General features: G+C 45.2%; 2 long non-coding RNA genes across 2 annotated transcripts; both read left to right on the top strand.

The window, feature by feature from the left end:
- Window positions 1-8,161: 8,161 nt before the first annotated feature.
- LOC140694129 (uncharacterized) lies at window positions 8,162-13,145 on the top strand. Its single transcript, XR_012069883.1, has 3 exons — window positions 8,162-8,322; window positions 12,693-12,763; window positions 12,972-13,145. It is a non-coding gene; the product is annotated as an uncharacterized lncRNA (long non-coding RNA).
- A 299-nt stretch (window positions 13,146-13,444) lies between these two features.
- LOC140694128 (uncharacterized) lies at window positions 13,445-18,419 on the top strand. The gene is made up of 3 exons (XR_012069882.1): window positions 13,445-13,617; window positions 17,991-18,061; window positions 18,270-18,419. It is a non-coding gene; the product is annotated as an uncharacterized lncRNA (long non-coding RNA).
- Window positions 18,420-23,125: the final 4,706 nt, after the last annotated feature.

Here is a 23,125-nt window from a genome sequence, read left to right as displayed (position 1 = left end):
CACGGGAATGTCCCAATGAAATCAGTTCTTTCCAGAGCTTCTCTGTCTACAGAAACACCAGTGGAAGCATATCTATGGATGTCACATATCAGGGCCTGCTGGAATGATCCCGCAGACCTTCCTTGTTGTCCTAGGTGCCGTACCGTGCCGGTGCCATCCAAAATGTAGCATCCGCCTTTGGGAGATAGTGCTGAAGGGAATGCTTCCTCTTCTCACGCTGTGGACTTGGACCACTCTCCCTTGTCCTCTCATCCTTGTGGCACGGGTGCACGAAGGCAACCACAGAGTTGTTGCGCATCCTGTGACTCAAACCAAACCATAATCCCAGCCCAGGTTATGAATGTAGCATATCCTAAGGCTTTTCATTCTGATTTCAAATTCAAGGCCCCCTGGATCCCTCAGACCAGATGCACGATATCTCTGATTCAGCCCCACACGTGCTCTATTGGCAAAATTCCCAATTGGTCCCTGGTCCTGCAGATGTACTGGGTGTGGCCATGGGACATATCGGTAATCGCAACCGCGCGACCAGTGTGGTTGATTTATTATTGTTACACAGTTCGGTTTGCTCTCTTGATTCGACCCGCCACATCCCACAGCGCACTCCAGATCCCTGAGACTCAGCGTGTGCCATCATCCGTAGCTCTATGCCTCACTGACCATTGCCTCTGCTACCTCAAATTTGGCAGCTTGGATCTTGGTCTCAGAATTAACTGTGGGGATATTTTGCGCTGGTTTCTTTGAGTTCTCTCAGCCAAGCATCTGCTGTGCACTCTTGTAAATCTCAGCACATCACCTTCAAACCCATGTCTCCTGTCCGCTTGAGAGTGTGCGTCCAAGTTAAACAGAGTTTCACCCTTGTTGCTCCATCACCAGGGGTCCGAACCTGCACTGGTTTCCATTCCCTGCTTTGCATTCTCCTGCTTCCAGGTGTCCTGAGGCCTCATCCTGTCTTTGGGAGTAACAGACCTCTCTTCGGCCAGTGTCCTATGCTAAGGGCTGGGTGAGTGGATGTTTCCATTGCTCTGTACATGGGAGCGAGTGAGTGCAGGTTGCACTTCTTCTCTGCCAACTGGGCATCGATGAATCAACACTATCCAGATACATTTCACAGAAATGTGATATTTGCTTAGCTCTTTGTTTCTATACAGCCGTGGTGGGAGGGATTGTCCGAAGACAACTATTTTGACATTGTGTTGATATCCCATTTGCAGTCTTTAAGAAGTTTAACAGAACTCATTTACATGTTTTGGGAGTTATACGAAAATGGAGTTATTTTTTGAAACACACTAAATCGACCTAGAAGCCAGACTTGTCAATTTTGGTAACATTGTGTCAGCTCTACGGAAAAGCTAGACAGATAGAATGCAAACTAGCAGTCCAAACTGTTCAAGGGGTCATGTCAGCTCTTTAAGGTTGAAGCCTCCGAAACCAACAGGAACCATGAAATAACTTTTGGAAACATGGAATAACCCCCAACCTTGGATACACTTGTGCATGTGGTGCCCTTTATCCCAATGACACCTACTGGCCAATGTTGGCATTTCAAGGGGTAACATCCCTCTCTAGGAAAATACAAGAGGAAACAAACCAAATATATACATTTAGGTTTGAATCCAAAAGCACCTAGAGGCATTCTAGCTAGGAGAATCCTGCTGCAGTTATGCTAGTCTATTGAGAACCAGGTGTTTTTCTATCAGTGTTGAGAACGCTTAAACATCCGATCCTGTAGTTTAAAGCCATTTAACGCAACCAAGTCTGCACCCCCATGATATAGTGCCCCCGGGGGCTTGACTCAAGTGAAAGACGATCCACATAAGCTGTGTCTTTAATGTCATTGGCGACTTTTACAGTTCAGTTCACTTTCTGACTTGTACTATTTACCTTCACTGTCTTGAAAAACTGAAGCCTAATACAGATTCATGTTCAGTCAAAGATTCCCCTCACTTACCACACTCCCTTCACCCCAGGGAAGACATAAACACAACATTTGCTGAATCTAGCGGAAGGACATCGTTTCTAGGTGTGAGCTAAGTATTCAAGTTTATCTATTTCAGCCGAGACTATTTGACCTTTAAGGTGTTCACTGTTGTTCACAGAGAGTGAAGCTGGAGGAACTCTGATTCTAGGAGGGGCTTGCTCTTCTCGTAATGACTTCATTGCAGCTCAGGTACTGATCCTTCAAAATGGATGCCTGAGTGGAGGGGAGGGAAGGGCAAGTGCTCACTAGCTAGGCCCAAACCTGGGAAAAGGCTTACCTGGGCTTGTTGAATTTTGGTCTGAATGGCTTGGGAGTGCCCCTTGGGACGTGTGGATTCTCACGACCTCTTCCAAGAACAGGAGCGTTTTGATCATCTCTGCCATTTCTTCTCCTTCAGACGTCAGGGACCTTGGACCCGTTATTGGAGAAGAGAATTGAGGAACTTCCTCAAGTCCACGTTGGCACTCCGTATGTTTCTGCCTGTATCAGTGAGTTTCAATATGTCTCATGAATGTCTTTTGAGCCTGGTATCCTCTACAGCTGTCTCCACGCCAGTATTCTCCATTGTAGCAGAACATCTCTCATCCATGTGTTCGCATCTCTCCTCAATCCGTGCAGCCAGCTTATCGGCCAGCTTCTCTTCGTGTCTCCCCTAAAGTCGACTTCACCAGGACTGGGCAAGTCTGAAAGTACCTCGGAGCCTGACCAGTAAGCTGATGACAGGCAGATCTTCCACTGTCTGCCCTTTCAGGTTCTGGAAACTGACCTGTGACCTCAGGTCTTTGGGCAGCAGCAGTATCTCGAACTTACACAGCTACCCGGACCTAACACCTAAGCCAAGCTCCACAGAGGGCGGCAGCCCCTCCATCACACTGATCCACCCACAGAACTCTGCCCGGTTACCTAGGATCCAACAGCCACAACAAGCCTCGCGGTAAACACCAACATTCCACCTGGAATCCAACCGCTAACTGCCATCCCCAATGGCTGCTGCATCTTGTCAGTGTTGGGGGAGGGGCTGCATCCGACGAGAGGTTCCTAAGGTAAATGTGATTCTACCCACTAGCGTCCCATGGGCCTTTCTTCTTCCCTCTTTCCTTTTGTTCAGAGCTCTATGCACCGTACCAATGGAGGGAAGTGTGTCCCTTTTCAGTTGATGGTTTCACACGTCTTTAAACTTTCTAACAGTTCACAGTACACAGGGACCCACTAAAGGAGACTTATGTTCCTATAATATCCGTACACCCGGAATGCATATGCGTCGCCTGATTTCTGCTGAAACACCCACACTCTCAGGACATGGATCCATTGGATTCATGGGGGCTGAAATTCCAAGAAATGAAACCAACCCCAATGTGCACTTTGCTGTCGGTCTCTTTTGCACTTAGTACACTTTGGCAGAGCTACTTGCCTTTGTTATAGGCTTCTTACATTTCTTCTCTACGTAGCCTAGAATATGGCATTCCTTCATCCTGTTGGAAGACATACAAGTCTACATCACGGACTAGGAAACCATTTGATTCCAAATCGGCATTAGTGTTAGGTCACGATATGCTCTTATGAATCAAAATTTACGAATATGAATGCACGCTTCTGATTTCCGAATACAAGTGTGCTGAGTACATGCAAGCCACGATACTGGGTCGATGCGTTCTGAATGACCCTTGACCTCACCTTGAGTATTTTCTTTTGAATAATCATGGTTCCCTTTGTATATGTCAGCCAACCATACCATTTTGGTGCTTGTTTGTTGGTTTGATTCTTTGTTGGTCTTCTTCTCGCTTGTTTTGCAAACACGTCAGGCCATGCATCTCTCCTTTCGCTTCAAACAGAGTCAAATAAGCTGATTCACTTAAGAGAGTGCTTCCAATCACCTATGATTTCCTGCTTCCCTCTCCCATCTTTAGGGTTTTGATGTCCTCCTTAAGTTCTTCTTCTTTCTTCTCTGCCACACATGCTCTTCTTGCATTTCCAATAATGGTTTCTTCTTTCCATTCCATCTTGCTGCTTTTCTATTCAGGGGAGTTTTCTCAACCTTTCTTTTAGAAAAACTTTTGAACTGCTGAATTCTTTTAAGATTTGCCGGTCTGTAGAATTCTCTAGCTCTGCCGTTATTTGAAATGGTGTTCATGTGGCATAGGCTACCCTAGGTGGCAGCATTTGGCCATTCAGGATATGGTCTGTGTCCTGGCACTCCTCCCTGTCCTGCAATATTGCTGCCGAGATATCAGCTGAAACCCCTCTGGAGGTTTCCTTGTGACTATGTTGTTTCCTCCAGGTGCATTTTAAATCACTCGGATATTCGTGAACTTTGTTGATTTGAATCATACAGCTGCTGGTAGGTCTATTGGGATTCCACCTCCTTCGGATGCTGTGTAATTCCTGAATTCGCATAGATGATTCTTTCTTGGCTTTCAGCAAGTTTCAGTCTGATTTTTCTACAGATAAATTTTCAGACACTTTTTGTTTCTTTATCTCTTGCTTTTCCATCTGGGACTCATGATTTCTATTCTTTCATGCCCTGTCTTAACCCAGGGTTCAACTGCAATGTTTTCATTTGTTTGCACTTGCTTTCCTATGTCTGCTTCTGACCGAGGTTTTTCTCTTCCCCTGTCTTCAACAGTCATTCACGCGTCCCTCTGCATTATCTAGTCTGCTAAGGACTGAATTTTAGCCCTGATATTATCACAACCATTGAGTTTCCTGATATTTTTGGCTCGTGTTGAGACTTTCTCTTCCCCTTTTCTGGTATTCTGCCTTTTGTGATTCTGAGACACTGGTGTTCTTCAGTGTTTTCCTGACCTTCATTTTCAACACTTGTTCTGGATAGCGTTTTGCAGACTAGTTGTTTGAAAGCTTATCTTTTGCGCCTTCAATATCTTTGGAACTGAAAATGGTACTTCCTGTTTCTTTTACTGTTCTTCTTCATCTCTACTGGTCAGGTAATATCAGGTATCTAATGTAGACTTCTAGGGCTTTGTTAATTGAAAATTTTAGACTCTTGTCTCTACGCAATTCCATGGGATTTCTGTGAGGACAATTTCTCCTAGACATTGATGCCATAACCTGTACCTGTGTGTGTTGTTTGGTATATCTCCAATTGCTGGTGTTGCATTAGTTGTGATGAACAACCCATACTACTTCGATTAGCATAACTTCATTTTGATTATACTTATCTCACACTTCTGAAAGTGCACAGGACACTTCCTCTTGTGGAAATGAAGCTTCTAAAAGTTCTCAGCTCTGCATTCTTCTCTATGTCATTTTGGAGTGTTTCCAAAACAGCAAACTGAGAGTGCTCTTCTGCTTTTTATTGCCACGGGAATGTCCCAATGAAATCAGTTCTTTCCAGAGCTTCTCTGTCTACAGAAACACCAGTGGAAGCATATCTATGGATGTCACATATCAGGGCCTGCTGGAATGATCCCGCAGACCTTCCTTGTTGTCCTAGGTGCCGTACCGTGCCGGTGCCATCCAAAATGTAGCATCCGCCTTTGGGAGATAGTGCTGAAGGGAATGCTTCCTCTTCTCACGCTGTGGACTTGGACCACTCTCCCTTGTCCTCTCATCCTTGTGGCACAGGTGCACGAAAGCAACCACAGAGTTGTTGCGCATCCTGTGACTCAAACCAAACCATAATCCCAGCCCAGGTTATGAATGTAGCATATCCTAAGGCTTTTCATTCTGATTTCAAATTCAAGGCCCCCTGGATCCCTCAGACCAGATGCACGATATCTCTGATTCAGCCCCACACGTGCTCTATTGGCAAAATTCCCAATTGGTCCCTGGTCCTGCAGATGTACTGGGTGTGGCCATGGGACATATCGGTAATCGCAACCGCGCGACCAGTGTGGTTGATTTATTATTGGTACACAGTTCGGTTTGCTCTCTTGATTCGACCCACCACATCCCACAGCGCACTCCAGATCCCTGAGACTCAGCGTGTGCCATCATCCGTAGCTCTATGCCTCACTGACCATTGCCTCTGCTACCTCAAATTTGGCAGCTGGGATCTTGGTCTCAGAATTAACTGTGGGGATATTTTGCGCTGGTTTCTTTGAGTTCTCTCAGCCAAGCATCTGCTGTGCACTCTTGTAAATCTCAGCACATCACCTTCAAACCCATGTCTCCTGTCCGCTTGAGAGTGTGCGTCCAAGTTAAACAGAGTTTCACCCTTGTTGCTCCATCACCAGGGGTCCGAACCTGCACTGGTTTCCATTCCCTGCTTTGCATTCTCCTGCTTCCAGGTGTCCTGAGGCCTCATCCTGTCTTTGGGAGTAACAGACCTCTCTTCGGCCAGTGTCCTATGCTAAGGGCTGGGTGAGTGGATGTTTCCATTGCTCTGTACATGGGAGCGAGTGAGTGCAGGTTGCACTTCTTCTCTGCCAACTGGGCATCGATGAATCAACACTATCCAGATACATTTCACAGAAATGTGATATTTGCTTAGCTCTTTGTTTCTATACAGCCGTGGTGGGAGGGATTGTCCGAAGACAACTATTTTGACATTGTGTTGATATCCCATTTGCAGTCTTTAAGAAGTTTAACAGAACTCATTTACATGTTTTGGGAGTTATACGAAAATGGAGTTATTTTTTGAAACACACTAAATCGACCTAGAAGCCAGACTTGTCAATTTTGGTAACATTGTGTCAGCTCTACGGAAAAGCTAGACAGATAGAATGCAAACTAGCAGTCCAAACTGTTCAAGGGGTCATGTCAGCTCTTTAAGGTTGAAGCCTCCGAAACCAACAGGAACCATGAAATAACTTTTGGAAACATGGAATAACCCCCAACCTTGGATACACTTGTGCATGTGGTGCCCTTTATCCCAATGACACCTACTGGCCAATGTTGGCATTTCAAGGGGTAACATCCCTCTCTAGGAAAATACAAGAGGAAACAAACCAAATATATACATTTAGGTTTGAATCCAAAAGCACCTAGAGGCATTCTAGCTAGGAGAATCCTGCTGCAGTTATGCTAGTCTATTGAGAACCAGGTGTTTTTCTATCAGTGTTGAGAACGCTTAATCATCCGACCCTGTAGTTTAAAGCCATTTAACAAAACCAAGTCTGCACCCCCATGATATAGTGCCCCCGGGGGCTTGACTCAAGTGAAAGACGATCCACATAAGCTGTGTCTTTAATGTCATTGGCGACTTTTACAGTTCAGTTCACTTTCTGACTTGTACTATTTACCTTCACTGTCTTGAAAAACTGAAGCCTAATACAGATTCATGTTCAGTCAAAGATTCCCCTCACTTACCACACTCCCTTCACCCCAGGGAAGACATAAACACAACATTTGCTGAATCTAGCAGAAGGACATCGTTTCTAGGTGTGAGCTAAGTATTCAAGTTTATCTATTTCAGCCGAGACTATTTGACCTTTAAGGTGTTCACTGTTGTTCACAGAGAGTGAAGCTGGACGAACTCTGATTCTAGGAGGGGCTTGCTCTTCTCGTAATGGCTTCATTGCAGCTCAGGTACTGATCCTTCAAAATGGATGCCTGAGTGGAGGGGAGGGAAGGGCAAGTGCTCACTAGCTAGGCCCAAACCTGGGAAAAGGCTTACCTGGGCTTGTTGAATTTTGGTCTGAATGGCTTGGGAATGCCCCTTGGGACGTGTGGATTCTCACGACCTCTTCCAAGAACAGGAGCGTTTTGATCATCTCTGCCATTTCTTCTCCTTCAGACGTCAGGGACCTTGGACCCGTTATTGGAGAAGAGAATTGAGGAACTTCCTCAAGTCCACGTTGGCACTCCGTATGTTTCTGCCTGTATCAGTGAGGTTCAATATGTCTCATGAATGTCTTTTGAGCCTGGTATCCTCTACAGCTGTCTCCACGCCAGTATTCTCCATTGTAGCAGAACATCTCTCATCCATGTGTTCGCATCTCTCCTCAATCCGTGCAGCCAGCTTATCGGCCAGCTTCTCTTCGTGTCTCCCCTAAAGTCGACTTCACCAGGACTGGGCAAGTCTGAAAGTACCTCGGAGCCTGACCAGTAAGCTGATGACAGGCAGATCTTCCACTGTCTGCCCTTTCAGGTTCTGGAAACTGACCTGTGACCTCAGGTCTTTGAGCAGCAGCAGTATCTCGAACTTACACAGCTTCCCGTACCAAACACCTAAGCCAAGCTCCACAGAGGGCGGCAGCCCCTCCATCACACTGATCCACCCACAGAACTCTGCCCGGTTACCTAGGATCCAACAGCCACAACAAGCCTCGCGGTAAACACCAACATTCCACCTGGAATCCAACCGCTAACTGCCATCCCCAATGGCTGCTGCATCTTGTCAGTGTTGGGGGAGGGGCTGCATCCGACGAGAGGTTCCTAAGGTAAATGTGATTCTACCCACTAGCGTCCCATGGGCCTTTCTTCTTCCCTCTTTCCTTTTGTTCAGAGCTCTATGCACCGTACCAATGGAGGGAAGTGTGTCCCTTTTCAGTTGATGGTTTCACACGTCTTTAAACTTTCTAACAGTTCACAGTACACAGGGACCCACTAAAGGAGACTTATGTTCCTATAATATCCGTACACCCGGAATGCATATGCGTCGCCTGATTTCTGCTGAAACACCCACACTCTCAGGACATGGATCCATTGGATTCATGGGGGCTGAAATTCCAAGAAATGAAACCAACCCCAATGTGCACTTTGCTGTCGGTCTCTTTTGCACTTAGTACACTTTGGCAGAGCTACTTGCCTTTGTTATAGGCTTCTTACATTTCTTCTCTACGTAGCCTAGAATATGGCATTCCTTCATCCTGTTGGAAGACATACAAGTCTACATCACGGACTAGGAAACCATTTGATTCCAAATCGGCATTAGTGTTAGGTCACGATATGCTCTTATGAATCAAAATTTACGAATATGAATGCACGCTTCTGATTTCCGAATACAAGTGTGCTGAGTACATGCAAGCCACGATACTGGGTCGATGCGTTCTGAATGACCCTTGACCTCACCTTGAGTATTTTCTTTTGAATAATCATGGTTCCCTTTGTATATGTCAGCCAACCATACCATTTTGGTGCTTGTTTGTTGGTTTGATTCTTTGTTGGTCTTCTTCTCGCTTGTTTTGCAAACACGTCAGGCCATGCATCTCTCCTTTCGCTTCAAACAGAGTCAAATAAGCTGATTCACTTAAGAGAGTGCTTCCAATCACCTATGATTTCCTGCTTCCCTCTCCCATCTTTAGGGTTTTGATGTCCTCCTTAAGTTCTTCTTTCTTCTCTAGCACACATGCTCTTCTTGCATTTCCAATAATGGTTTCTTCTTTCCATTCCATCTTGCTGCTTTTCTATTCAGGGGAGTTTTCTCAACCTTTCTTTTAGAAAAACTTTTGAACTGCTGAATTCTTTTAAGATTTGCCGGTCTGTAGAATTCTCTAGCTCTGCCGTTATTTGAAATGGTGTTCATGTGGCATAGGCTACCCTAGGTGGCAGCATTTGGCCATTCAGGATATGGTCTGTGTCCTGGCACTCCTCCCTGTCCTGCAATATTGCTGCCGAGATATCAGCTGAAACCCCTCTGGAGGTTTCCTTGTGACTATGTTGTTTCCTCCAGGTGCATTTTAAATCACTCGGATATTCGTGAACTTTGTTGATTTGAATCATACAGCTGCTGGTAGGTCTATTGGGATTCCACCTCCTTCGGATGCTGTGTAATTCCTGAATTCGCATAGATGATTCTTTCTTGGCTTTCAGCAAGTTTCAGTCTGATTTTTCTACAGATAAATTTTCAGACACTTTTTGTTTCTTTATCTCTTGCTTTTCCATCTGGGACTCATGATTTCTATTCTTTCATGCCCTGTCTTAACCCAGGGTTCAACTGCAATGTTTTCATTTGTTTGCACTTGCTTTCCTATGTCTGCTTCTGACCGAGGTTTTTCTCTTCCCCTGTCTTCAACAGTCATTCACGCGTCCCTCTGCATTATCTAGTCTGCTAAGGACTGAATTTTAGCCCTGATATTATCACAACCATTGAGTTTCCTGATATTTTTGGCTCGTGTTGAGACTTTCTCTTCCCCTTTTCTGGTATTCTGCCTTTTGTGATTCTGAGACACTGGTGTTCTTCAGTGTTTTCCTGACCTTCATTTTCAACACTTGTTCTGGATAGCGTTTTGCAGACTAGTTGTTTGAAAGCTTATCTTTTGCGCCTTCAATATCTTTGGAACTGAAAATGGTACTTCCTGTTTCTTTTACTGTTCTTCTTCATCTCTACTGGTCAGGTAATATCAGGTATCTAATGTAGACTTCTAGGGCTTTGTTAATTGAAAATTTTAGACTCTTGTCTCTACGCAATTCCATGGGATTTCTGTGAGGACAATTTCTCCTAGACATTGATGCCATAACCTGTACCTGTGTGTGTTGTTTGGTATATCTCCAATTGCTGGTGTTGCATTAGTTGTGATGAACAACCCATACTACTTCGATTAGCATAACTTCGTTTTGATTATACTTATCTCACACTTCTGAAAGTGCACAGGACACTTCCTCTTGTGGAAATGAAGCTTCTAAAAGTTCTCAGCTCTGCATTCTTCTCTATGTCATTTTGGAGTGTTTCCAAAACAGCAAACTGAGAGTGCTCTTCTGCTTTTTATTGCCACGGGAATGTCCCAATGAAATCAGTTCTTTCCAGAGCTTCTCTGTCTACAGAAACACCAGTGGAAGCATATCTATGGATGTCACATATCAGGGCCTGCTGGAATGATCCCGCAGACCTTCCTTGTTGTCCTAGGTGCCGTACCGTGCCGGTGCCATCCAAAATGTAGCATCCGCCTTTGGGAGATAGTGCTGAAGGGAATGCTTCCTCTTCTCACGCTGTGGACTTGGACCACTCTCCCTTGTCCTCTCATCCTTGTGGCACGGGTGCACGAAGGCAACCACAGAGTTGTTGCGCATCCTGTGACTCAAACCAAACCATAATCCCAGCCCAGGTTATGAATGTAGCATATCCTAAGGCTTTTCATTCTGATTTCCAATTCAAGGCCCCCTGGATGCCTCAGACCAGATGCACGATATCTCTGATTCAGCCCCACACGTGCTCTATTGGCAAAATTCCCAATTGGTCCCTGGTCCTGCAGATGTACTGGGTGTGGCCATGGGACATATCGGTAATCGCAACCGCGCGACCAGTGTGGTTGATTTATTATTGGTACACAGTTCGGTTTGCTCTCTTGATTCGACCCACCACATCCCACAACGCACTCCAGATCCCTGAGACTCAGCGTGTGCCATCATCTGTAGCTCTATGCCTCACTGACCATTGCCTCTGCTACCTCAAATTTGGCAGCTTGGATCTTGGTCTCAGAATTAACTGTGGGGATATTTTGCGCTGGTTTCTTTGAGTTCTCTCAGCCAAGCATCTGCTGTGCACTCTTGTAAATCTCAGCACATCACCTTCAAACCCATGTCTCCTGTCCGCTTGAGAGTGTGCGTCCAAGTTAAACAGAGTTTCACCCTTGTTGCTCCATCACCAGGGGTCCGAACCTGCACTGGTTTCCATTCCCTGCTTTGCATTCTCCTGCTTCCAGGTGTCCTGAGGCCTCATCCTGTCTTTGGGAGTAACAGACCTCTCTTCGGCCAGTGTCCTATGCTAAGGGCTGGGTGAGTGGATGTTTCCATTGCTCTGTACATGGGAGCGAGTGAGTGCAGGTTGCACTTCTTCTCTGCCAACTGGGCATCGATGAATCAACACTATCCAGATACATTTCACAGAAATGTGATATTTGCTTAGCTCTTTGTTTCTATACAGCCGTGGTGGGAGGGATTGTCCGAAGACAACTATTTTGACATTGTGTTGATATCCCATTTGCAGTCTTTAAGAAGTTTAACAGAACTCATTTACATGTTTTGGGAGTTATACGAAAATGGAGTTATTTTTTGAAACACACTAAATCGACCTAGAAGCCAGACTTGTCAATTTTGGTAACATTGTGTCAGCTCTACGGAAAAGCTAGACAGATAGAATGCAAACTAGCAGTCCAAACTGTTCAAGGGGTCATGTCAGCTCTTTAAGGTTGAAGCCTCCGAAACCAACAGGAACCATGAAATAACTTTTGGAAACATGGAATAACCCCCAACCTTGGATACACTTGTGCATGTGGTGCCCTTTATCCCAATGACACCTACTGGCCAATGTTGGCATTTCAAGGGGTAACATCCCTCTCTAGGAAAATACAAGAGGAAACAAACCAAATATATACATTTAGGTTTGAATCCAAAAGCACCTAGAGGCATTCTAGCTAGGAGAATCCTGCTGCAGTTATGCTAGTCTATTGAGAACCAGGTGTTTTTCTATCAGTGTTGAGAACGCTTAAACATCCGATCCTGTAGTTTAAAGCCATTTAACGCAACCAAGTCTGCACCCCCATGATATAGTGCCCCCGGGGGCTTGACTCAAGTGAAAGACGATTCACATAAGCTGTGTCTTTAATGTCATTGGCGACTTTTACAGTTCAGTTCACTTTCTGACTTGTACTATTTACCTTCACTGTCTTGAAAAACTGAAGCCTAATACAGATTCATGTTCAGTCAAAGATTCCCCTCACTTACCACACTCCCTTCACCCCAGGGAAGACATAAACACAACATTTGCTGAATCTAGCGGAAGGACATCGTTTCTAGGTGTGAGCTAAGTATTCAAGTTTATCTATTTCAGCCGAGACTATTTGACCTTTAAGGTGTTCACTGTTGTTCACAGAGAGTGAAGCTGGAGGAACTCTGATTCTAGGAGGGGCTTGCTCTTCTCGTAATGGCTTCATTGCAGCTCAGGTACTGATCCTTCAAAATGGATGCCTGAGTGGAGGGGAGGGAAGGGCAAGTGCTCACTAGCTAGGCCCAAACCTGGGAAAAGGCTTACCTGGGCTTGTTGAATTTTGGTCTGAATGGCTTGGGAGTGCCCCTTGGGACGTGTGGATTCTCACGACCTCTTCCAAGAACAGGAGCGTTTTGATCATCTCTGCCATTTCTTCTCCTTCAGACGTCAGGGACCTTGGACCCGTTATTGGAGAAGAGAATTGAGGAACTTCCTCAAGTCCACGTTGGCACTCCGTATGTTTCTGCCTGTATCAGTGAGGTTCAATATGTCTCATGAATGTCTTTTGAGCCTGGTATCCTCTACAGCTGTCTCCACGCCAGTATTCTCCATTGTAGCAGAACATCTCTCATCCATGTGTTCGCATCTCTCCTCAATCCGTGCAGCCAGCTTATCGGCCAGCTTCTCTTCGTGTCTCCCCTAAAGTCGACTTCACCAGGACTGGGCAAGTCTGAAAGTACCTCGGAGCCTGACCAGTAAGCTGATGACAGGCAGATCTTCCACTGTCTGCCCTTTCAGGTTCTGGAAACTGACCTGTGACCTCAGGTCTTTGGGCAGCAGCAGTATCTCGAACTTACACAGCTTCCCGGACCAAACACCTAAGCCAAGCTCCACAGAGGGCGGCAGCCCCTCCATCACACTGATCCACCCACAGAACTCTGCCCGGTTACCTAGGATCCAACAGCCACAACAAGCCTCGCGGTAAACACCAACATTCCACCTGGAATCCAACCGCTAACTGCCATCCCCAATGGCTGCTGCATCTTGTCAGTGTTGGGGGAGGGGCTGCATCCGACGAGAGGTTCCTAAGGTAAATGTGATTCTACCCACTAGCGTCCCATGGGCCTTTCTTCTTCCCTCTTTCCTTTTGTTCAGAGCTCTATGCACCGTACCAATGGAGGGAAGTGTGTCCCTTTTCAGTTGATGGTTTCACACGTCTTTAAACTTTCTAACAGTTCACAGTACACAGGGACCCACTAAAGGAGACTTATGTTCCTATAATATCCGTACACCCGGAATGCATATGCGTCGCCTGATTTCTGCTGAAACACCCACACTCTCAGGACATGGATCCATTGGATTCATGGGGGCTGAAATTCCAAGAAATGAAACCAACCCCAATGTGCACTTTGCTGTCGGTCTCTTTTGCACTTAGTACACTTTGGCAGAGCTACTTGCCTTTGTTATAGGCTTCTTACATTTCTTCTCTACGTAGCCTAGAATATGGCATTCCTTCATCCTGTTGGAATACATACAAGTCTACATCACGGACTAGGAAACCATTTGATTCCAAATCGGCATTAGTGTTAGGTCACGATATGCTCTTATGAATCAAAATTTACGAATATGAATGCACGCTTCTGATTTCCGAATACAAGTGTGCTGAGTACATGCAAGCCACGATACTGGGTCGATGCGTTCTGAATGACCCTTGACCTCACCTTGAGTATTTTCTTTTGAATAATCATGGTTCCCTTTGTATATGTCAGCCAACCATACCATTTTGGTGCTTGTTTGTTGGTTTGATTCTTTGTTGGTCTTCTTCTCGCTTGTTTTGCAAACACGTCAGGCCATGCATCTCTCCTTTCGCTTCAAACAGAGTCAAATAAGCTGATTCACTTAAGAGAGTGCTTCCAATCACCTATGATTTCCTGCTTCCCTCTCCCATCTTTAGGGTTTTGATGTCCTCCTTAAGTTCTTCTTCTTTCTTCTCTGCCACACATGCTCTTCTTGCATTTCCAATAATGGTTTCTTCTTTCCATTCCATCTTGCTGCTTTTCTATTCAGGGGAGTTTTCTCAACCTTTCTTTTAGAAAAACTTTTGAACTGCTGAATTCTTTTAAGATTTGCCGGTCTGTAGAATTCTCTAGCTCTGCCGTTATTTGAAATGGTGTTCATGTGGCATAGGCTACCCTAGGTGGCAGCATTTGGCCATTCAGGATATGGTCTGTGTCCTGGCACTCCTCCCTGTCCTGCAATATTGCTGCCGAGATATCAGCTGAAACCCCTCTGGAGGTTTCCTTGTGACTATGTTGTTTCCTCCAGGTGCATTTTAAATCACTCGGATATTCGTGAACTTTGTTGATTTGAATCATACAGCTGCTGGTAGGTCTATTGGGATTCCACCTCCTTCGGATGCTGTGTAATTCCTGAATTCGCATAGATGATTCTTTCTTGGCTTTCAGCAAGTTTCAGTCTGATTTTTCTACAGATAAATTTTCAGACACTTTTTGTTTCTTTATCTCTTGCTTTTCCATCTGGGACTCATGATTTCTATTCTTTCATGCCCTGTCTTAACCCAGGGTTCAACTGCAATGTTTTCATTTGTTTGCACTTGCTTTCCTATGTCTGCTTCTGACCGAGGTTTTTCTCTTCCCCTGTCTTCAACAGTCATTCACGCGTCCCTCTGCATTATCTAGTCTGCTAAGGACTGAATTTTAGCCCTGATATTATCACAACCATTGAGTTTCCTGATATTTTTGGCTCGTGTTGAGACTTTCTCTTCCCCTTTTCTGGTATTCTGCCTTTTGTGATTCTGAGACCCTGGTGTTCTTCAGTGTTTTCCTGACCTTCATTTTCAACACTTGTTCTGGATAGCGTTTTGCAGACTAGTTGTTTGAAAGCTTATCTTTTGCGCCTTCAATATCTTTGGAACTGAAAATGGTACTTCCTGTTTCTTTTACTGTTCTTCTTCATCTCTACTGGTCAGGTAATATCAGGTATCTAATGTAGACTTCTAGGGCTTTGTTAATTGAAAATTTTAGACTCTTGTCTCTACGCAATTCCATGGGATTTCTGTGAGGACAATTTCTCCTAGACATTGATGCCATAACCTGTACCTGTGTGTGTTGTTTGGTATATCTCCAATTGCTGGTGTTGCATTAGTTGTGATGAACAACCCATACTACTTCGATTAGCATAACTTCGTTTTGATTATACTTATCTCACACTTCTGAAAGTGCACAGGACACTTCCTCTTGTGGAAATGAAGCTTCTAAAAGTTCTCAGCTCTGCATTCTTCTCTATGTCATTTTGGAGTGTTTCCAAAACAGCAAACTGAGAGTGCTCTTCTGCTTTTTATTGCCACGGGAATGTCCCAATGAAATCAGTTCTTTCCAGAGCTTCTCTGTCTACAGAAACACCAGTGGAAGCATATCTATGGATGTCACATATCAGGGCCTGCTGGAATGATCCCGCAGACCTTCCTTGTTGTCCTAGGTGCCGTACCGTGCCGGTGCCATCCAAAATGTAGCATCCGCCTTTGGGAGATAGTGCTGAAGGGAATGCTTCCTCTTCTCACGCTGTGGACTTGGACCACTCTCCCTTGTCCTCTCATCCTTGTGGCACGGGTGCACGAAGGCAACCACAGAGTTGTTGCGCATCCTGTGACTCAAACCAAACCATAATCCCAGCCCAGGTTATGAATGTAGCATATCCTAAGGCTTTTCATTCTGATTTCCAATTCAAGGCCCCCTGGATCCCTCAGACCAGATGCACGATATCTCTGATTCAGCCCCACACGTGCTCTATTGGCAAAATTCCCAATTGGTCCCTGGTCCTGCAGATGTACTGGGTGTGGCCATGGGACATATCGGTAATCGCAACCGCGCGACCAGTGTGGTTGATTTATTATTGGTACACAGTTCGGTTTGCTCTCTTGATTCGACCCACCACATCCCACAACGCACTCCAGATCCCTGAGACTCAGCGTGTGCCATCATCCGTAGCTCTATGCCTCACTGACCGTTGCCTCTGCTACCTCAAATTTGGCAGCTTGGATCTTGGTCTCAGAATTAACTGTGGGGATATTTTGCGCTGGTTTCTTTGAGTTCTCTCAGCCAAGCATCTGCTGTGCACTCTTGTAAATCTCAGCACATCACCTTCAAACCCATGTCTCCTGTCCGCTTGAGAGTGTGCGTCCAAGTTAAACAGAGTTTCACCCTTGTTGCTCCATCACCAGGGGTCCGAACCTGCACTGGTTTCCATTCCCTGCTTTGCATTCTCCTGCTTCCAGGTGTCCTGAGGCCTCATCCTGTCTTTGGGAGTAACAGACCTCTCTTCGGCCAGTGTCCTATGCTAAGGGCTGGGTGAGTGGATGTTTCCATTGCTCTGTACATGGGAGCGAGTGAGTGCAGGTTGCACTTCTTCTCTGCCAACTGGGCATCGATGAATCAACACTATCCAGATACATTTCACAGAAATGTGATATTTGCTTAGCTCTTTGTTTCTATACAGCCGTGGTGGGAGGGATTGTCCGAAGACAACTATTTTGACATTGTGTTGATATCCCATTTGCAGTCTTTAAGAAGTTTAACAGAACTCATTTACATGTTTTGGGAGTTATACGAAAATGGAGTTATTTTTTGAAACACACTAAATCGACCTAGAAGCCAGACTTGTCAATTTTGGTAACATTGTGTCAGCTCTACGGAAAAGCTAGACAGATAGAATGCAAACTAGCAGTCCAAACTGTTCAAGGGGTCATGTCAGCTCTTTAAGGTTGAAGCCTCCGAAACCAACAGGAACCATGAAATAACTTTTGGAAACATGGAATAACCCCCAACCTTGGATACACTTGTGCATGTGGTGCCCTTTATCCCAATGACACCTACTGGCCAATGTTGGCATTTCAAGGGGTAACATCCCTCTCTAGGAAAATACAAGAGGAAACAAACCAAATATATACATTTAGGTTTGAATCCAAAAGCACCTAGAGGCATTCTAGCTAGGAGAATCCTGCTGCAGTTATGCTAGTCTATTGAGAACCAGGTGTTTTTCTATCAGTGTTGAGAACGCTTAAACATCCGATCCTGTAGTTTAAAGCCATTTAACGCAACCAAGTCTGCACCCCCATGATATAGTGCCCCCGGGGGCTTGACTCAAGTGAAAGACGATCCACATAAGCTGTGTCTTTAATGTCATTGGCGACTTTTACAGTTCAGTTCACTTTCTGACTTGTACTATTTACCTTCACTGTCTTGAAAAACTGAAGCCTAATACAGATTCATGTTCAGTCAAAGATTCCCCTCACTTACCACACTCCCTTCACCCCAGGGAAGACATAAACACAACATTTGCTGAATCTAGCGGAAGGACATCGTTTCTAGGTGTGAGCTAAGTATTCAAGTTTATCTATTTCAGCCGAGACTATTTGACCTTTAAGGTGTTCACTGTTGTTCACAGAGAGTGAAGCTGGAGGAACTCTGATTCTAGGAGGGGCTTGCTCTTCTCGTAATGGCTTCATTGCAGCTCAGGTACTGATCCTTCAAAATGGATGCCTGAGTGGAGGGGAGGGAAGGGCAAGTGCTCACTAGCTAGGCCCAAACCTGGGAAAAGGCTTACCTGGGCTTGTTGAATTTTGGTCTGAATGGCTTGGGAGTGCCCCTTGGGACGTGTGGATTCTCACGACCTCTTCCAAGAACAGGAGCGTTTTGATCATCTCTGCCATTTCTTCTCCTTCAGACGTCAGGGACCTTGGACCCGTTATTGGAGAAGAGAATTGAGGAACTTCCTCAAGTCCACGTTGGCACTCCGTATGTTTCTGCCTGTATCAGTGAGGTTCAATATGTCTCATGAATGTCTTTTGAGCCTGGTATCCTCTACAGCTGACTCCACGCCAGTATTCTCCATTGTAGCAGAACATCTCTCATCCATGTGTTCGCATCTCTCCTCAATCCGTGCAGCCAGCTTATCGGCCAGCTTCTCTTCGTGTCTCCCCTAAAGTCGACTTCACCAGGACTGGGCAAGTCTGAAAGTACCTCGGAGCCTGACCAGTAAGCTGATGACAGGCAGATCTTCCACTGTCTGCCCTTTCAGGTTCTGGAAACTGACCTGTGACCTCAGGTCTTTGGGCAGCAGCATTATCTCGAACTTACACAGCTTCCCGGACCTAACACCTAAGCCAAGCTCCGCAGAGGGCGGCAGCCCCTCCATCACACTGATCCACCCACAGAACTCTGCCCGGTTACCTAGGATCCAACAGCCACAACAAGCCTCGCGGTAAACACCAACATTCCACCTGGAATCCAACCGCTAACTGCCATCCCCAATGGCTGCTGCATCTTGTCAGTGTTGGGGGAGGGGCTGCATCCGACGAGAGGTTCCTAAGGTAAATGTGATTCTACCCACTAGCGTCCCATGGGCCTTTCTTCTTCCCTCTTTCCTTTTGTTCAGAGCTCTATGCACCGTACCAATGGAGGGAAGTGTGTTCCTTTTCAGTTGATGGTTTCACACGTCTTTAAACTTTCTAACAGTTCACAGTACACAGGGACCCACTAAAGGAGACTTATGTTCCTATAATATCCGTACACCCGGAATGCATATGCGTCGCCTGATTTCTGCTGAAACACCCACACTCTCAGGACATGGATCCATTGGATTCATGGGGGCTGAAATTCCAAGAAATGAAACCAACCCCAATGTGCACTTTGCTGTCGGTCTCTTTTGCACTTAGTACACTTTGGCAGAGCTACTTGCCTTTGTTATAGGCTTCTTACATTTCTTCTCTACGTAGCCTAGAATATGGCATTCCTTCATCCTGTTGGAAGACATACAAGTCTACATCACGGACTAGGAAACCATTTGATTCCAAATCGGCATTAGTGTTAGGTCACGATATGCTCTTATGAATCAAAATTTACGAATATGAATGCACGCTTCTGATTTCCGAATACAAGTGTGCTGAGTACATGCAAGCCACGATACTGGGTCGATGCGTTCTGAATGACCCTTGACCTCACCTTGAGTATTTTCTTTTGAATAATCATGGTTCCCTTTGTATATGTCAGCCAACCATAACATTTTGGTGCTTGTTTGTTGGTTTGATTCTTTGTTGGTCTTCTTCTCGCTTGTTTTGCAAACACGTCAGGCCATGCATCTCTCCTTTCGCTTCAAACAGAGTCAAATAAGCTGATTCACTTAAGAGAGTGCTTCCAATCACCTATGATTTCCTGCTTCCCTCTCCCATCTTTAGGGTTTTGATGTCCTCCTTAAGTTCTTCTTCTTTCTTCTCTGCCACACATGCTCTTCTTGCATTTCCAATAATGGTTTCTTCTTTCCATTCCATCTTGCTGCTTTTCTATTCAGGGGAGTTTTCTCAACCTTTCTTTTAGAAAAACTTTTGAACTGCTGAATTCTTTTAAGATTTGCCGGTCTGTAGAATTCTCTAGCTCTGCCGTTATTTGAAATGGTGTTCATGTGGCATAGGCTACCCTAGGTGGCAGCATTTGGCCATTCAGGATATGGTCTGTGTCCTGGCACTCCTCCCTGTCCTGCAATATTGCTGCCGAGATATCAGCTGAAACCCCTCTGGAGGTTTCCTTGTGACTATGTTGTTTCCTCCAGGTGCATTTTAAATCACTCGGATATTCGTGAACTTTGTTGATTTGAATCATACAGCTGCTGGTAGGTCTATTGGGATTCCACCTCCTTCGGATGCTGTGTAATTCCTGAATTCGCATAGATGATTCTTTCTTGGCTTTCAGCAAGTTTCAGTCTGATTTTTCTACAGATAAATTTTCAGACACTTTTTGTTTCTTTATCTCTTGCTTTTCCATCTGGGACTCATGATTTCTATTCTTTCATGCCCTGTCTTAACCCAGGGTTCAACTGCAATGTTTTCATTTGTTTGCACTTGCTTTCCTATGTCTGCTTCTGACCGAGGTTTTTCTCTTCCCCTGTCTTCAACAGTCATTCACGCGTCCCTCTGCATTATCTAGTCTGCTAAGGACTGAATTTTAGCCCTGATATTATCACAACCATTGAGTTTCCTGATATTTTTGGCTCGTGTTGAGACTTTCTCTTCCCCTTTTCTGGTATTCTGCCTTTTGTGATTCTGAGACACTGGTGTTCTTCAGTGTTTTCCTGACCTTCATTTTCAACACTTGTTCTGGATAGCGTTTTGCAGACTAGTTGTTTGAAAGCTTATCTTTTGCGCCTTCAATATCTTTGGAACTGAAAATGGTACTTCCTGTTTCTTTTACTGTTCTTCTTCATCTCTACTGGTCAGGTAATATCAGGTATCTAATGTAGACTTCTAGGGCTTTGTTAATTGAAAATTTTAGACTCTTGTCTCTACGCAATTCCATGGGATTTCTGTGAGGACAATTTCTCCTAGACATTGATGCCATAACCTGTACCTGTGTGTGTTGTTTGGTATATCTCCAATTGCTGGTGTTGCATTAGTTGTGATGAACAACCCATACTACTTCGATTAGCATAACTTCATTTTGATTATACTTATCTCACACTTCTGAAAGTGCACAGGACACTTCCTCTTGTGGAAATGAAGCTTCTAAAAGTTCTCAGCTCTGCATTCTTCTCTATGTCATTTTGGAGTGTTTCCAAAACAGCAAACTGAGAGTGCTCTTCTGCTTTTTATTGCCACGGGAATGTCCCAATGAAATCAGTTCTTTCCAGAGCTTCTCTGTCTACAGAAACACCAGTGGAAGCATATCTATGGATGTCACATATCAGGGCCTGCTGGAATGATCCCGCAGACCTTCCTTGTTGTCCTAGGTGCCGTACCGTGCCGGTGCCATCCAAAATGTAGCATCCGCCTTTGGGAGATAGTGCTGAAGGGAATGCTTCCTCTTCTCACGCTGTGGACTTGGACCACTCTCCCTTGTCCTCTCATCCTTGTGGCACGGGTGCACGAAGGCAACCACAGAGTTGTTGCGCATCCTGTGACTCAAACCAAACCATAATCCCAGCCCAGGTTATGAATGTAGCATATCCTAAGGCTTTTCATTCTGATTTCCAATTCAAGGCCCCCTGGATCCCTCAGACCAGATGCACGATATCTCTGATTCAGCCCCACACGTGCTCTATTGGCAAAATTCCCAATTGGTCCCTGGTCCTGCAGATGTACTGGGTGTGGCCATGGGACATATCGGTAATCGCAACCGCGCGACCAGTGTGGTTGATTTATTATTGGTACACAGTTCGGTTTGCTCTCTTGATTCGACCCACCACATCCCACAACGCACTCCAGATCCCTGAGACTCAGCGTGTGCCATCATCCGTAGCTCTATGCCTCACTGACCGTTGCCTCTGCTACCTCAAATTTGGCAGCTTGGATCTTGGTCTCAGAATTAACTGTGGGGATATTTTGCGCTGGTTTCTTTGAGTTCTCTCAGCCAAGCATCTGCTGTGCACTCTTGTAAATCTCAGCACATCATCTTCAAACCCATGTCTCCTGTCCTCTTGAGAGTGTGCGTCCAAGTTAAACAGAGTTTCACCCTTGTTGCTCCATCACCAGGGGTCCGAACCTGCACTGGTTTCCATTCCCTGCTTTGCATTCTCCTGCTTCCAGGTGTCCTGAGGCCTCATCCTGTCTTTGGGAGTAACAGACCTCTCTTCGGCCAGTGTCCTATGCTAAGGGCTGGGTGAGTGGATGTTTCCATTGCTCTGTACATGGGAGCGAGTGAGTGCAGGTTGCACTTCTTCTCTGCCAACTGGGCATCGATGAATCAACACTATCCAGATACATTTCACAGAAATGTGATATTTGCTTAGCTCTTTGTTTCTATACAGCCGTGGTGGGAGGGATTGTCCGAAGACAACTATTTTGACATTGTGTTGATATCCCATTTGCAGTCTTTAAGAAGTTTAACAGAACTCATTTACATGTTTTGGGAGTTATACGAAAATGGAGTTATTTTTTGAAACACACTAAATCGACCTAGAAGCCAGACTTGTCAATTTTGGTAACATTGTGTCAGCTCTACGGAAAAGCTAGACAGATAGAATGCAAACTAGCAGTCCAAACTGTTCAAGGGGTCATGTCAGCTCTTTAAGGTTGAAGCCTCCGAAACCAACAGGAACCATGAAATAACTTTTGGAAACATGGAATAACCCCCAACCTTGGATACACTTGTGCATGTGGTGCCCTTTATCCCAATGACACCTACTGGCCAATGTTGGCATTTCAAGGGGTAACATCCCTCTCTAGGAAAATACAAGAGGAAACAAACCAAATATATACATTTAGGTTTGAATCCAAAAGCACCTAGAGGCATTCTAGCTAGGAGAATCCTGCTGCAGTTATGCTAGTCTATTGAGAACCAGGTGTTTTTCTATCAGTGTTGAGAACGCTTAATCATCCGATCCTGTAGTTTAAAGCCATTTAACGCAACCAAGTCTGCACCCCCATGATATAGTGCCCCCGGGGGCTTGACTCAATTGAAAGACGATCCACATAAGCTGTGTCTTTAATGTCATTGGCGACTTTTACAGTTCAGTTCACTTTCTGACTTGTACTATTTACCTTCACTGTCTTGAAAAACTGAAGCCTAATACAGATTCATGTTCAGTCAAAG

The sequence above is a fragment of the Vicugna pacos genome, unplaced genomic scaffold (genome assembly GCF_048564905.1).
Source record: "Vicugna pacos unplaced genomic scaffold, VicPac4 scaffold_20, whole genome shotgun sequence".
NCBI classification, from domain to species: Eukaryota; Metazoa; Chordata; class Mammalia; order Artiodactyla; family Camelidae; genus Vicugna; species Vicugna pacos.
Note: the sequence above shows the minus strand (reverse complement) of the source record. Positions and strands in the feature narration are given on the sequence as shown.